This window comes from Suricata suricatta, chromosome 3, assembly GCF_006229205.1.
Source record: "Suricata suricatta isolate VVHF042 chromosome 3, meerkat_22Aug2017_6uvM2_HiC, whole genome shotgun sequence".
In the NCBI taxonomy this organism is placed as follows: domain Eukaryota; kingdom Metazoa; phylum Chordata; class Mammalia; order Carnivora; family Herpestidae; genus Suricata; species Suricata suricatta.
Window position 1 is genome coordinate 7,554,225 of NC_043702.1, and position 14,946 is coordinate 7,569,170.

General features: G+C 44.8%; 1 long non-coding RNA gene across 4 annotated transcripts; it reads left to right on the forward strand.

The window, feature by feature from the left end:
* The first annotated feature begins 1,016 nt into the window (after positions 1 to 1,016).
* Positions 1,017 to 11,995, forward strand: LOC115287324. 4 transcript variants are annotated; one of them, XR_003906406.1, is made up of 5 exons: positions 1,017 to 1,295; positions 1,854 to 1,961; positions 7,328 to 7,512; positions 7,649 to 7,787; positions 11,665 to 11,995. It is a non-coding gene; the product is annotated as an uncharacterized LOC115287324 (long non-coding RNA). The 4 variants fall into 4 exon arrangements; XR_003906407.1 differs by having other exon boundaries at positions 1,857 to 1,961; positions 11,621 to 11,995; XR_003906404.1 differs by having other exon boundaries at positions 1,857 to 1,961.
* The last annotated feature ends 2,951 nt before the right edge of the window (positions 11,996 to 14,946 follow it).

The following is a 14,946-nucleotide window of genomic DNA, read 5'->3' on the forward strand; positions in this document are numbered from 1 at the left end:
GAAATGGGTTTTGCTTCTTTTGAGTTGTTCTTAATCAGTTACGTCTCCAGTGAGGTACCAAATCTAAAATACATAAGCAAATTGTTTTTCCTATTCTCCTTCCTTCCAGTTTAGAACTTTCTGACACTAGGACGCGCTCAAGGCCCCTGACTCAGGACCAGCCTTATCCGCTTCCAACACATTTATTCCAAAGTGCTCTTTCAAATCCCAGTGTGGGGATAATTCCTAGGCTTTTGAACCTACTATTGCGCTTACTGGTGCTAATACTGATTGAAAGATAACATGAATGGTTTTAACTAAAAGAAACGATATTAAGTAATTGAAGAAGCAAATCAATAGCTGCGGAGTTCCTGAACCTCTGTGAGCCTCCATTTCCCTACATGTATAAATTAACCGTTAATAACACCTAAATCACAAGTTTGTTTTGAGAAGTCCACGGTACAATGTTTGAAAAGCATTTTCAAAGTACATTCGTGCCGATGCCGGGCACTAAACAGATATTAATGATTGGCTAGAACCATCACCACCGTCACTGGCGGCGCCGCCCGCGCCGGAACGCCCGCGCCTCCCTCGCGGATATGACCGGGTGGCGGCCTCACCGGCTTAACGGACCTGAGCGCCTAGAACCTAGCTATCCTCGCTCACCAGCCGGCAACGAGCGGCTGCTTTTATGACTGCTATTCACTTTCTCCGGACCCACCGACGGGGTGTCCTGGGATGCGTCACCAACCGTCAGGTCGCCAAACCCAGCAGGACTCGCACGTTCTACTCCGCCAAACAGAACCGAAGAGCGAACGGCCCACGAAGGTCGACACAAACGGACCAAAAGGTCCGCCCACCCTGCGCGCAGGCGCAGCACGGGTGGCCCTGGCGCGAGCCCCCGCCCCTAGGCTCGCGCTCTCGGCCTCCTCCTGGAGCTCGCGTCTCGGATTGGCCCACAGACAGGGCGGGCTCTGATTGGCCGAGGCAGCCAACGTCTCCTTTTCGAGAGCGTTACGTCCGGGTCTAGAGTCCCGGACGGCCGCGGGGAGGGCGCTCCAGTTCTGTCGGCGCCAGTGGGCCGCTCTGGACCCCTCTGGAACTTTCCGCTGGGCTCTAGGTGGGCGGGGCCGCACCCCCGCCATCGCGTTTAAAGGAGGAAAGTGACTGTGCAGGTTTACTTGAGCAGTGGCGGCTCTGGGTTCTGGTGTGAGACTCCTTTTCTGTGTTGTAAATTTGGCTGGAAATAGAGATGGACGTTGCTCTGCTTAACACTGAGTTCTCAGTCTGGAAAGTTAAAGACATTTGAGTTTTAGGTACTGATTTTGTACCCGTATGGAGGCTTTATTTTGGCCTGATGTGCTTTCATTTGAGCAGTTGGTGGTGGATGTTTAAAAACATCGAGGGGCGGGACCGTGCGGGAGGGGGTAAAAGAAAAAATAAATAAAAACATCGAAATTATTTGAAAACGCGTGGTGAAGGGAGCAGATGAGAGGGAAAGGGAGGAATTCTCGGACGCTTGCCTAATACCTTGAGTTGCCATTTGTAGATGTTGGCAAAAGACACAGTATGGGACATGTGACCTGGAAACATACACAAACATTAATGTTTCGGGTATATTTTGTTATTCACTAGTGTGAGCAAAATATTCCGAATGTAACAAACTTTAGGATAAGGCCTAATTTTATTACAAGTATAATTCTTACCCGTAGAATTTATTACAAGTAGAAACATGTCATACTCTGGTTTCTCTTCAGATCGTATAAATCTTTCGCCTTTTACAAATAGAAACATGTCAGACACTAGAGGCAAAACATAATTGCATGGAATGTCAAAGGCCCTGTGATGAGCCTAATAATCTTGTCCATATTAAGCAGGAATAAAAGCAAGATGAACTGAAGAAAATGAGTCTTTTTCCAAAGGAGATAGAAGATGGGGAAGATGAGATATCAGAAGATAAGGTCAATGGAAGTAGAGGTGAGGTAATTATATGTTCTTCGCGTAGCAGAATTTTACTGCTGTCAGCAATCAGAAGCCAGCGTAAAACAGGTAAACTATCTTGTTTAATCAGAAAAGTGGTGTCCTGAACACTTTCTGACTAGTTTCACAAAGTCCCCCCTCTAGAGTCCATGCCAAAACCTGACAGTCACTTTTAGAAAAAAGAATTTTTTTACAGTCCACTCGGATGAGCATGGATGCAAAAACTCCAAACAGAATCTTATCAAATCAAATGCCAGGGTCCTGTAAAAAGAATAATCCTTGTGAAAAGTGAGGTTTGTTTGGGGGAATGCAAAAGTGTTTTTTGTTGGAAAAATGATCTTGGTTGCCTGGAAATACTGGCTTGAAAGAAAAATCTCTTGATTCTTGAAACTGCTCCATGAAATGTCATTAGTATGTGTGCCTGCCAAACATCTGTGTTTCCATATGTATTCTTTTGACAAATATTTAGATCCCCACTTCTTCTGTGCTTCTGGCTGGGAACCTCTGTGTTGGTATTTGAATATGGATGGGTTTAAGAAGAGTCATAGAAGAATTGAGGTGGATGAAAAAAAAAGAACTGAGATGGATGAGTGAGTACACAGCCAATGAGTGAATATTTCATTCACTGCAGCCACTGCTCTAGGACTTAATGCATTAAGCAACCATATTAGGCAGGCGTCATCAGCTCCGTTTTATAGATGGTTACAGATTTAACCATTAACTAACTTGCTCATGGTTTTAGACCTAGGATTATCCATGGTTCTGCGGAATCCAAAGCCCTTACCGCTTCCCGGTTCATTTTTTTGTCTTTCCTCCAAGCAGTTGTTTTGAGAGGCAACCAACATGTATTTACTGTCTACTTTGAGCAACCAGTTGTGTAATAGAAACGGTCCTCCACCCTATTCAGTCTAGTCGTTTTAATCAATCAAAAGTAAATTATCCATACATACCTTTTGATTTTAATTTAAAACATATTAAGCATATATTCATTTACCAATCCTTTGATGTGGGACTAAGGTCTTTGTCTTTGGGTTCAGCAGTGGAATAGTTTGTCTGCCCCGTACAAAGTACAGCCAAAAGTGCATCTTCCGTAATTTGAAGTTTGTTGTTTTTGTTAAGTTTATTTTACTTATTTTGAGAGAGATAGAGAGAGTGGGGGAGGTGCAGAGAGAGAGAGGGAGGAGACAGAATCCCAAGCAGGCTCTGCACTGTCAGCACAGAGCCCGATATAAGGCTTGAACTCATGAACCGTGAGATCATGATGTGAGGAAATCAAGAGTCATATAGTCAACCAATTGAGTCACACACACACCCTGAAGTTTGTTTCTTTAGACCAAAGAAAACCTAAAAGACTCCTAGTAAAGCAATCAGAATACTCCTACATATTTACCATTTTTTCCATCCTTTTATGGCTGCTCACCCACACCTAATTTGAATACAAGTTTTTAAGCTTTATCAAGTAGGCCAAAGCATTCGACTTGGTTTTCATAGATTTGGTAACTTGCTTTTTGCATGACTGGTTTGTATGATTTTGTTATGTAATTGAAGCTGCAAATACGATGGTCACTGACAGGTTTGGAACAAACACAGTTGGGGCTTATTAAGGATATACTTTAGCCATGTGGGAGCAGAAATGCCCAGGTGTATTTTGAGTGCCGCAGAGGAACCCGCTAGCCACGTGTGCTTGGCATTTCATGGATGGCAAGATAGTAAGTCCTGTTTGGAATGGAGACTGTCATTTACTGTAGCCATAGATATGTTATATGATAGTCAGATACAGTTAAGAGAACAACTCCTGTATTCCGATGGTCACGATGCATTAGCTTTCTGGCCCAGTCAGCCAGAAGGTTCTTGGGGAATGCAACTTCTGCTTTGGAACCCAGACTCTGGTGGCTTGGAGGAAAATGGGTAGTCACATCTTTTTCTTAGGCTGATATGCATATGATGTCATTCTCAACTGTTCACGCTGGTCACCGTGGTCATTTTTTTTTTACCTGTTTTTTTGTGGTGTAACATTTTTTATTTTTTAAAATTTTTTATTATTTTTAATAGTTTATTGTCAAATTGGTTTCCATATAACACCCAGTGCTTCTCCCCACAGGTGCCCCTGACCATGACCATCACCCCCTTCCCTCCCTCCCCCTCCCCCTTCAGTCCATGGTTTGTTTTCAGTATTCAATAGTCTCTCATGATTCGTGTCCTTCACTCTCCCCAGCTCTCTTTCCCCTTTCCTCTCCCTAGGGTCCTCTGTTAGGTTTTTCCTGTTAGACCTATGAGTGCAAACATATGGTATCTGTCCTTCTCTGCCTGACTTATTTCACTTAGCATGACTCCCTCAAGGTCCATCCAGTTTGCTACAAATGGCCGGATGTCATTCTTCCTCATTGCCATGTAGTACTCCATTGTACACCCTTGGTCATTAAAGTGTCGTTCTTATAATGGTTTTCTCTGAATCGTGCAGCATATAGTAGTACTGTTACTGAACTTTTAGGGTAACCAGACTCTAAAGTTGGCTCATTGAAATTATTTCATTAAAACCCTCAGCTTTTGGGACACCTGGCTGGCTCAGTCAGAAGAGCCTGTGACTCTTGATCTCCAGGTTGTAAGTTCAAGCTCCATGTTAGGTGTAGAGATTACTAAAAAAAAAAAAAAAAACCAAAACAAAACAAAAAACCCCTCACCTCTTCCACCTGACCTCCCTGATTCCGTATCATTACCACGCCAGACGGACCGGTCCCTCATCTGCTGCCTATAAATGTGCTCATAACCAGCAATGCTAATCACGTGTACTTCTCTCTTCCTATGATGGGGATCGAGGGCTATATATACACACCAGCTGTATTGGTTCGCTGGGGTTGCCTTAATAAGACATCACCGACTGTATGGCTGAAACAGCCGAAATTTATTTTCTCACAGTTCTGGAGGCTAGAAGTTGAAGATCGAGCTGTTGGCAGGTTTGGTTTCTTCCGAAGCCTCTCTCCTTGGCTTGTAAATGTCAGCCTTTTCACTGTTTATTCACATGGTCATTCATCTGTCATCTGTGGCCTAATCTCTTATAAGGACAGCAATGACTGCTGTTCTTATAAAAGATTGAATTAGGACCTACTCTAATGACCCCACTTAAACTTAAGTACTTCTTTAAAGGCCTGTCTTCAAGTACAGTATTTTTTTTAACATTTATTTTTGAGAGATAGTGAAGTGCCAGAGCATGAGTGGGGGTGGGGCAGAGAGAGAGGGAGACGCAGAATCTGAAGCAGGCTCCAGGCTCCAAGCTGTCAGCACAGAGCCCGACGCTGAGCCAAAGTCGGATGCTTAACCAACTGAGCCACCCAGGTGCCCCCAGTAATATTCTTGGATACTGGGGATTAGGACTTTGATGTATGGATACAGTTGATTTGATGTAGTGGGATACAGTTCAGCCTGTAGCACTGGTGATGCCTTCCCTGTGTTATGACAGTGTTCTAGCTAACACTGGCAAGATAAAGACAGTGCTCCTATTAATTGCCCATATTTCTTCGTCTTGTTCTTTTCTGTATGATGAGGCTGCATTCAGTGTTTTGCCAAAATTGTCACCTTCAGGTACCCAGTTTTATAATACAATGCCCAATTGTTAGTAGCCGTGGGATGGGAATTGATGGTATAATTAGGAAGCGTGAGACTCAGTCTTTGGGGCGTGGCTCTCATTTCTGTGTAGTTCCAGCCGTCTGTTGTGGGAGGCTCTTCACTTCGGTGAATATTTTTACGCAAAGAGTTGACATTCAAAGGCATGTGGAGCTATTTAAACAGTAGTTGACTTGGCATATTTTTCTAGGGCAGTAGCTTGGATACTTCTAGAAACTAGTTCTTTCCCTTTAAAGATTCTGAGTTGATAACTCTAAGTGAAGTCTAGGAATTTGTTTTTCTTTTCCTTTTCATAAGATAAGCATGCCAGCTGGTGCTGGGGGCTCTCTTAGCGCACCCTGAGAAGTTCGTCTTAGATCCACAGGGATGTTGACATACGTGCCTGATCCGATCTTGCCCTGCTGACTGCACGCGCGACTGTCGCCTCTTGGGCAAGAGGAAGAAGTGCTTCCGTCGTTGCGGCCGCTTCTCCAGGCTGCCGTCCCTCAGAAGGATGGTGGGAAGATCACCGCTGCTCCAGAAGATAAAGTCGGGGGGACAACGTCTCTGGCCCCCATGCCTGCTGAGAAACTAACATCACTGCGCTGGCAGGCCACCACGTGGGCCACATTGCCAAAAGACAGGAGGAATGCCAAGAAGGCAAATGAGAACGATGAGGAAGAGGCAGATAAGAACACTGAGTTGGGTCAGGATGAGAAAGGCCCTCCCCCAGAGGGGTTCCCGGCCAGTGGCCAGAAGATAGCCGGGGTCAGCCCTGTGCCGTTCCGCATTGCTGTTAGAGGCATTCTGTGAAGACACCCCTGCTTCGGAAAGTCGGCCTTGGCAGTCCCTGGCTGATTTTTCTGGCCTGGCCTCATTGATGAGGGCATCTCCGTGGACGTTTGACCTCTGCTGTCCACATGACCAGAATCAGAGTTTTCACTAAGCCTTATACACCGATGGTTTCTGTCAGAGTGAGTGTATATGAACCACGCAGGTTAACTGTCCCCCAAACTTAATTCTCAGTGATGTCATTTTTGTCTTGATGCAGTCTATGTAACATTTTAAATTATATTGCTTCCAGGGGCGCCTGGCTGGCTCAGTAAGTAGAATATGTGACTGAATCTCAGGGTTGTGAGTTCGAGCCCCGTGTTGGGTATAGAGATTACTTAAAAATTAGAAAAAAGATACTGCTTCCAAAGAAGCAATTATTAATATTTTTATTAAAATACGGCAGTACATTTAAAGTTATTTCAAAATAAGAGGTTAAAGTGGCAGTGAATTTTTTTAGGTTTGTGTATTATAGCCAGCTTTACGAGCAGTTTTTCTGAAAGAGCAATTTGTTATTCTCATTCTTAATAAGTCTGTATGGCAGTAATTGATTAGGTGGGTTTTCATTTAGATTCTGAAAAGGAAGATGCGTGTTCTACGTGGGTCAGAGGGAGGAAGCCCTTTCTGTAGGGTTGGGGACAATGACGGGGATACAGGCTGTGAGGAAGAAGAGGAGGAAGGTCAGCATGACCTACATCAGCTCGGCTGAGGGGTAGCGCATATCAAGGAATTCGAGTTATAGGGAAGCCCTTGGGCAGAGCTGTTGGAATTCTTTTAGGAACTTGAAGAACTTTCTGGCCAAACCTGACCCCTGTGTTTTGTGAAGTGCATGCAGACCCTAGGTATGGTATTTGTGATTAGAGTAGAAGCTTCTAGTTTACTCATTAGTGGTACAGAAAGGTCATTAAAAATACAGTATTCTGGCTTTTGCCCACAGACCCTGTCCAAAAGAGACCTGATAAGTGGGAGAAGGAAATGGCCAAACAGAAGGCTTCCCTGAAACCAAAAAACAGAAACTGGACGGTAGCTTGTTTGCTGTGCTTTAAAGCGCAGGACAAAACATGGAGAAGCGCGTATTGGTTAAGTGCAGGGAGGGCATCTGTGGACAAGGCGAAAGCCCAGGTGAGACAAGGGGGGTTTGATTGCAGTCTGGCATTACAGTGCGCCAGAGCCTTTAACGGGGTTTTCTTTTAGTCTCGTTGTTTCTGAACTGTTTGAGTTTGTTTTTCGTTTTCGTTTTTACCTTTTTGTATTGCAGTTGAACCGCTTAGAACTTTCAAACTGTTTGTTGGAAACCTGAATTTCAACAAAACTGCTGCTGAATTGAACACTGGTCCCAGCGAACGTTTTGCTAAAAACGATCTCCCAGCTGTTGGTGTCAGAGTTGGCTCGTCCAGGTAAATACCGAGAGGTGAAGAACGTGGAGTTGATCGGCCCGGCATTATGATCCCTGCAGATATTACGAGCCCCAGTGGTTTTCTGCTTCACTGTGGGGTGCCGGACTTCTGCTTGTGGGATCCTTCTGTCCCCTCCTCCTCACCCTTTCGTGGGGCTTTGCCTCAGTCCCTGGCAGTTGGAAGGGAGAACAGTAGCCTCGTATCCACTGGGGAGACGTTCTAACATCCCCGGTGGGTGCCTGACGCCACAGATAGTACCGAACCCTGCGTATGCGGTTTCTTCTTTTACGTACACGTCTATGATAAAGTCGAATTGATAAATTAGCCCCACTAAGAGATTAACACCAATACAACAAAATAGAACAATAATAACAGAATTCTGTAATGAAAGTTATATGAATGTGGTTTGTCTCTCTCACAGTATTTTCACTGTACTGCACACACCCTCCTCTGTGAAATGACACCATGCCGCCGTGATGAGCCGGGGTGAGATGCATGGCATAGGCCTTGTGACCTCGCCGCAGAGTGCTGTCGGCTTTTGAAGCTAGGTCAGGAGAGGGAGCGGCTGCTTCCAGACTACACAGTCAGTGGAGAAGAGGGACTACTGTTTAAAACCTTGCAGTGTCTCTTAGGAAATCCATTATATCAGGGTATCTGGGTGGCTCAGTCCGTTAAGCGTCTGACTTTGCTTCAGGTGGTTATCTCACCGTTTGTGAGTTCAGGCCCCACCTCAGGCTCTCTGCTGTCAGCACAGAGCCTGCTTCAGATCCTCTGTCTCCTGCTCTCTCTGCCCCTCCCCCATGTGCACGTGTGTGCTCTCTCTCTCAAAAATAAAAATAAATAAACATGAAAAAAAATTGTTGTACCCAGATTTTAATATCCCCCCCAAAAACCAGAGACCGCCAGGGAGGCCGAAGCACGCATGCAAAAGCAAAGGGCTTTATTACGGGCTTATATAAGCACGGGCTCACAGACCCCACCAACACACTGGGTCCACGTGGAGCGAGCCCCGAGCCTGGGGGGTGCAGGGCTCTTATGAGTTTGGGAAGGGGAGTTACAGGAAATGGTGACACAGGTACAGGGGTCCAATCATTATAGCATCACATCATTGACAGTAACTTTAACCCATTACAGAGTGGACCCAGGACCCTCACGTAGGGCGTGACTAGGACCCTCATGTAGGGCGTGACTAGTCTTAACCTCCATCTTTAGGCCCGCCCTTAGAAATGTTAAAGGTGTTAGCTGATCTTTCCTGATTGGGTGTTACCAGGGTGGTCTGAGAAGCTGACACTTAGGCCTCCAAGGTCAGAGTCAGTTTGATTCTGACCTGTCCTTACAAAATCCATTGTATTAAACTGCTATCCCATTTTCCCAATTGAAATATTAAAATAAGCCCAGGATTTTCCTTGACTTTACAGAAACATTTTCATGATTTTCCACTGTGAGTGATGTTATTTGCCCACAATTATTTTATTTTATTTTATTATTTTTTAAATTTACTTATTTTGAGAGAAAGAGAGTACAAGCAGGGGAGGGGCAGAGAGAGAGGGAAAGAGAGAGAGAATCCCAAGCAGGCTCTGCACCATCAACTCAGAGCCCAATGTGGGGCTCAAACTCATGAACTGTGAGATCACATCCTGAGCTGAAACCGAGTTTGACTCTTAACCGACTAGGCCACCTAGGCACCCCTGCCCAGAATATTTTAAATTAAGTCACATATTTAATTACAGCCCCCTAGCTTTGGTGGCAAATATAGATTCTGTATCACTTCTTCTTTGTTGCCAAGTTGAATTTCATCTCTCCGACTTCTTTTGCATCAGAAGTGTATTTCCTGGGTGTGAGCATACTTCATAGTACTCTGTCTTAGGGGAAAAAAAAGATAACAATATAGTAAACAGGGGCGCCTGGGTGGCTCAGTCATTTAAGCCTCTGACTTAGGCTCAGGTCATGATCTCACGGTTCGATGATCTCACGGTTAGTGAGTTCAAGCCCCGTGTTGGGCTCTGTGCTGACAGCTCAGAGCCTGGAGCCTGCTTCAGATTCTGTCTCTCCCTCTCTCTCTGCTCCTTCCCCACTCACACTCTGTCTCTCTCTCTGTCTCTCCAAGATAAATAAATGTTAAAAAAAATTTAAAAATATCTTTCTGTAATAGCCCGTGTGTTTGCTAACACATTCCTCATTAGGAATGATATTTTTGTTCTAATTCATAAATGCACAAGGCTCTTTCTCAAAACAAAAATTCAAACCCTTATTTCAGACTTCATTTTCTGTAGGTTTAGGTTAAAATTGGCCAGTTGCCAAACAGAACGAATGAAGATTTCAACAAGTGAATTTGCATCAACTTTAGCTCTTGATCCAGAACAAGTTTTCTCCATTTTGGCACTTTTGTCATTTTGGACGATAACTCGTGGCAGGGTCCAGTTCATTGCAGGCCGTGGAGCAGCGCCTGGGTTCTCCCCGCGGGGGCAGAAGCACTCCAGAGTCGTGACAGCCAGAACGGCTCTAGATGCGGTCAGACTTGCCCCTCCGGGAGCACCACGCCTCTCCGGTTACTTGATGGCATTCTTACCGTGAGCCTTGGTTTTAAATTGTAACTGTGACTCAATGCTGATTTCCACTTCCACATCCAATGTGACTCGCCAGCCAGAAGTCATGTGCCTTTGATCTTCCTTGGTGTTTTTTCCTCTTTCTTTTATATCTCTGTAGAAAAATTGGGTAGGTGAATTTTAAATCTGATGATGATCCGGGAAAAGCCTTGAAACTTAGTGAGACAAAGGCCCTTGGGAATAAAATTAAATTGAGAAAACCGAAAAGAAAGGAAGTAAAGAAAGGTATGAAAACAGGTAATTTATTTATAGATACCTGTGTATCTAGAAGACCCTGGGTCAGGAACGAGTATCAGATTCTTTCTTATTCTGTGCGCGTGCTCAGTTACGACCAGGTCACCTAAATGCACAGCACAAACTTTACGTGCATTGCTGTCACGCTGTGTGCTCTAGCTGCCTGGCTCACCTTCCCTGTCATAGCGCCCTGTGTCTACTGTACTCTCCGTCATGTACCTTACCTTCTCGCCACAATGTTCTCTCTAGGCCTCAGCCCCTGACCACCTGCAGCCCATCCATGGAATTTCAGTGTAAAGGTCACTTCCTCAGCTCAGAAGAGTTTTTCCTTCCAAGTTAGATTAAGGGTTTTTTTTGGAGGGGGGCGGGGAGAATTCCCTTCCTTTCCCTTCCCTTCCCTCTCTTTTTTTCTATTTATTTATTTTCAGTAATCTCTTCCACTCAACGTGGGGCTTGAACCCATGACCCAGAGATCAAGAATTGTGTGCTTTTCCGATTGAGCCAGCCAGGCTCCCCTATGTTAAGTCTTTACTAGATATTCTCATTTCCCTTTTATTTTTCCTTTTTAGCACTTACCAGACTTTGTAATTTTGCAACTATATGTTTATTAGGCTTTTCCCCAGGAAGGCTACATTCCCTAGAGAATGTAGCATAGGCCCTCACCCAGATGTGTGTTCAACTATTTGTTAAATGAAGGAATATATATTGGTCTTAGCACTCTCCAAGTCTTGGAGAAGTATTTTTCCTCCCTTGTAGAATTTTTGATGCTTATTAGAGCTGAACCCAGACTGAAAGTATGCAGTTTGGAATACCAAAACACTTGTCATCAAGGATCTGCCTGCAAAAGTCACTCAGCATGAGTTAAAAGTGTTTAAGGATGCCTTTCGAATCAGCAAGGATGGGATGAATAAGAGGTGTGTTTTGTATCTGTTTTGAAAAAGAATGTATTTCTACTGGATTCGGACATAACAGAATTTTACTACATTCTTCCAGATCACCTAGACCTGATTTTAGAAGTTATCCAACCTTTCTTCCAGCAGGCATAAAAAAATGAAGGGGGCATCATAAACGGACAGTCACAAGTTTCTAGAAAACTATAGTGGTGTCATGAGAAATGAAGGCTTATCCTACCAAGTTCAAGATTGAAAACTGGAAGAATTCAGTCATAGATTATCTCCACTCTTCGCTCTCCAGGGCTGACTCCAGTAAAACAGCACCGTTGATGACCTTCCTGGACAGGTGGCAAAACAAGCAATGAATTAACCCGTTAGAACTATGTTGTAACTGGGGCAGCCAGGTGGCTCAGCTGGTTAAATGTCCGACTTCAGCTCTGGTCATAATCTAACGGTTGTGGGATTGAGCCCCACACTGGGCTCTGTACTGAATGTGGAGCCTGCTACTGAACGTGGATTCTCTCTCCCCCTCTCCCTCTGCCCCTCCCCTGCTTGCGATCTCTCTCTCAAAAATAAATAAATAAACATTTTTATTTTTATTATTTTTATAAATAAACATTTCTTTAAAAATGGACAAAGCACTTGAATGGGCGTTTCTCCAAACAAGGTATACGAGTGCCCAATAAGAACATGAAAAGGTGCTCGGCCTGAGTTGTTAAATACAAATCAACACCATGGTGTGATCCCACTTGGCACCCAGTAGAGGGGCTGTAATAAAAATGGCAGGCAATAACAAGTGTTGGCAAGGACACGGGGAACTTGGAATGCTCACGCATTGCTGGTGGGAATGTAAAATCGTGTCATTGCTCTGGAAAATGGTTTGGCAGTTTCTGAAAATGTGAAACATAGAGTTGCCATATGGTGCAGCGATTCTGCTCCTAGGTGTGTACCCAAAAGAAATGAAAACGTATTTCCGCACATTTCCACAAATGTTCATACCAGCATCATTCTCACTAGCCCCAAACTGGAAACAATCCCAATGTCCACCCACTAATGACCGGATAAACAAGACGTGCAACTTTCATACAACAAAACATTGTTCTGTCATAAAAAGGAATGAAATACCAACATACGCTGCAACGTGGAGGAATCTGAAAGCCATTTGGCTATAAGTGAAAGAAGCCAGACACAAAAGATCGCATAGTCCTATGGTCCCATTTGTATGAAATGTCCAGAATAGGCAAATAGCGTAGTGGTTGGGCCACGGGGTGGAAACGAGTTGGGGGAACGAGGAGTAACTGCTGACGGACACTTTGGGAGATGATAAAAATGTTCTAAAATTAGATGATCGTGATGGTTATAGATTTCTATAAATACACCAGAAATCAGGGGCGTCTGGGTGGCTCAGTCGGTTGGGCCTCCGACTTCAGCTCAGGTCAGATCTCATGTTTGTGGGTTTGAGCGCCGCGTCAGGCTCTGTGCTGACAGCTAGCTCAGAGCCTGGAGCCTGCTTCCGGTTCTGTGTCTCCTTCTCTTTCTGACCCTCCTCCTCTCATGCTCTGTCTCTCTCTGTATCAAAAATAAATAAAACATTTTAAAAATTAAAAAAAAATACACCAGAAATCATTGTGTGCTATTTTAGAAAAAATTTGTTTTGTTCTGTTTTTTGAGAGACAGAGAGAGACAGTGCGAGCAGGGGAGAGTCAGAGAGAGAGGGAGACACAGATTCCGAAGCAGGCTCCAGGCTCTGAGCTAGCTGTCAGCACAGAGCCCGACCCAGGGCTCGAACCCACGATCCGTGAGATCATGACCTAAGCCAAAGCTGGATGCTTAACTGACTGAGCCACCCAGGCACCCCATTCTGTACTATTTTATCTTTAAGTCATCCCTGTACCCAACATGGGGCTTGAACTTACAACCTGGAGATCAGGATGCTTCACCAATGGAGCCAGCTAGTTGCCCCTCACTGTACACTTTAAATGGATGATTTTCTTTCTTTTTCTTTAACATTCATTTATTTTTGAGAGACAGAGACCATGTGATCAGGGAAGGGGATAAGAGAGGGAGACACAGAATCTGAAGCACTCTCCAGGATCTGAGCTGTCAGCACAGAGCCAGACATGGGGCTTGAACCCACGGACCGACAGATCATGACCTGAGCTGAAGTTGGATGCTTAACCGACTGAGCCATGCAGGTGCCCCCAAATAGATGATTTTCTAATACATGAATTATATCTCAGTAAAGCTTTTAAAATAGAGTGTGGGGTTCCTAAGTGGCTCAGCTGGTGGAACGTCCAACTTCGGCTCAGATCATAATCTCACAGTTCATGAGTTTGAGCCCTGCATTGGGCTCTGTGCTGACAGCTCGGAGCCTGGAGCCTGCTTCGGATTCTGTGTGTGTGTCTCTCTGCCCCTCCCCTGCTTGCACTCTCTCTCTCTCAAAAAAAAAGCATTAAAAAAAATAGAGTGTGTATATGTATACATTTGCTTTTATATGTACAGCATGTTGCCTCTGAGGATGGAATCCTTTTCTACCTGTGGCCTTTTGAATCGAGTGTGTGTGTTACTAATTTGGAAGACGAAAGCACTGAATGCTGACTGTGCTTTCTTCTCCCTCCACCCGGTCCCCACAATTGCAGGGTTGCCTGTGTTGACTTAAGTCACAGGCTGATGCAGAGAAAGACTTGGAAGAGAAGCAAGGGACAAAGATGGGAGGGCTTGCCATAGCTCTGGACCACATTGGAGGGAAAAGCCAAGGCCAAGAAGAGAAAAGTGGGAAGAACAGCACATGGAGAAGTTAGGGCCGTGAAAGTTTCGTAGACTGAAACTTGCCAGGGTTGGGTCATCAGCCGGGTTCCCCAGAGAGGGGCTGGAATCAGGATAGGAACACTTTTTTTTTAAGTTTATTTATTTTGGGAGAGAAGGAGAGGGGCAGAGATTCAGAGTGGGAGAGAGGATTCCAAGCAGGCTCCACACTGCCAGCACAGAGCCCGATGCAGGGCCCAAACGCCCGAACCGTGAGATATGACCTCAGCTGAAACTAAGGGCCGGGTGCTTAACCGACTGAGCTACCCAGCGCCCCTCAGGATAGGGACACTGAAATACAATTTCTCCGTATATTAAAAATGGGTAAGTCCTCCTCAGAGCAAGCTAATGAGTATTGTCCTAGCTAACTCTAACCTTGAAGTCTGCAAAAACATGGCACTTTGAGATGACACATCAGCTTAGCTCCCCTTATTGGGGGTCCCCTAGGATTCTGTTTGGACAGGCCCCTAAAGCTGTGGTTTCAGAAATTAGATATTTAATTTTCTTCAAGTAGAGTTGTTGTCAGGTTCAAACCAGAGACCCCAAACTGGAGTCCCTAATCTATGTAATCTAATGAGTAATCGCAATGGAGTCTATAGTATTTACGGGGGGGGGGGGGGG